At 43.4% G+C, this 1,064-nt stretch overlaps 1 pseudogene; it reads right to left on the bottom strand.

Moving 5' to 3' along the window:
• Positions 1–575: 575 nt before the first annotated feature.
• LOC132649098 (small nucleolar RNA SNORA17) lies at positions 576–671 on the bottom strand (annotated as a pseudogene).
• Between the last annotated feature and the right edge of the window lie 393 nt (positions 672–1,064).

Raw genomic sequence — 1,064 nt, 5'->3', positions numbered from 1 at the left:
TAGACCCAGACTTAGCTTCCTCTGGTAGCGTAGGCCAGGACCCTGCCATGGTCCCAGGTGCAATCACATGCTCCTCATATCAGGCTGTTTCTCACTACCCTTGAGTCTCCAGTTCTGCCTCTCCTCATTGTTCTCACATCCTCCTGTTTCTCCATTTCTTTCATTTCTCCACTGCTTACTCGCTCCTCTTAGTGGTGTCTTAGGGACTCCGAGTGTCTGGGATTTTCTCATGAGTGGTGTCAGAGTGCTATGCCCTGCCTGTGTATTATGGCACTAGGCAGGGGTCATCTAGGCTTTGGCCTCTCTCCACCTCCCAGGCCTGTGCATTGCTGGACTGGTGGTCATGTCAGGCCAGCACCTTGTCCAGACCCCATGGCATTGTTCTGGTGGTCACCTCAGGCTCACTCCTCACCCCAGCCCACTAGTGTTTCCCCTTGTTGGGGTCTTCTGCCTGGGGCTCACAGTCTCTGGGGGGAATTCTACTCTCCAGCTTGCTCCCTGTCCAATTCAGGCTTGCCTGGCACCAAACTGGTGATCTTCTCAGGCTGGCTTTTAAAATGAATATTTAGGCTACTAATTTTTCAGATGTTCATAGGTCAGAAGGCTCTCTCTGCTACCTATTGATGTCCACGTGACACAGCAGCCACACCCACAAGGCCTTGAGGGGCAGAAGAATGTGTCTTCATAGTTATATTCCACCAACATATTATCTAAAACAGAAAGCTGTTTTTTATTGTGTTGAGTTATAACTGAGCTAAAGTAATTTCACATATTTAATTGGATGATTTGGCAAGTTTGATATAGAAATATATTTGAGGAAATATATCTGTCATGTCTACCTATCAATCATATTTATCAATATACCTACTAATCTACTTATATTTACTAAGTGAAATTAGACTCAAAATACATCATTAAAATGACGTATTTGAAAGGATTTGGGGAACTGCGAAAATGTGTACATGTATATATATATGGAGGAAAATGAGATGGTACAAAACAATTTTTATAAGGTCAATAGTTGCATCACACCATTTCAACAAATATTTATTCTATTTCCGCTA

This window comes from Meriones unguiculatus, chromosome 18 (assembly GCF_030254825.1).
Source record: "Meriones unguiculatus strain TT.TT164.6M chromosome 18, Bangor_MerUng_6.1, whole genome shotgun sequence".
NCBI classification, from domain to species: domain Eukaryota; kingdom Metazoa; phylum Chordata; class Mammalia; order Rodentia; family Muridae; genus Meriones; species Meriones unguiculatus.
This window is presented reverse-complemented; position numbering and strand designations above follow the sequence as displayed.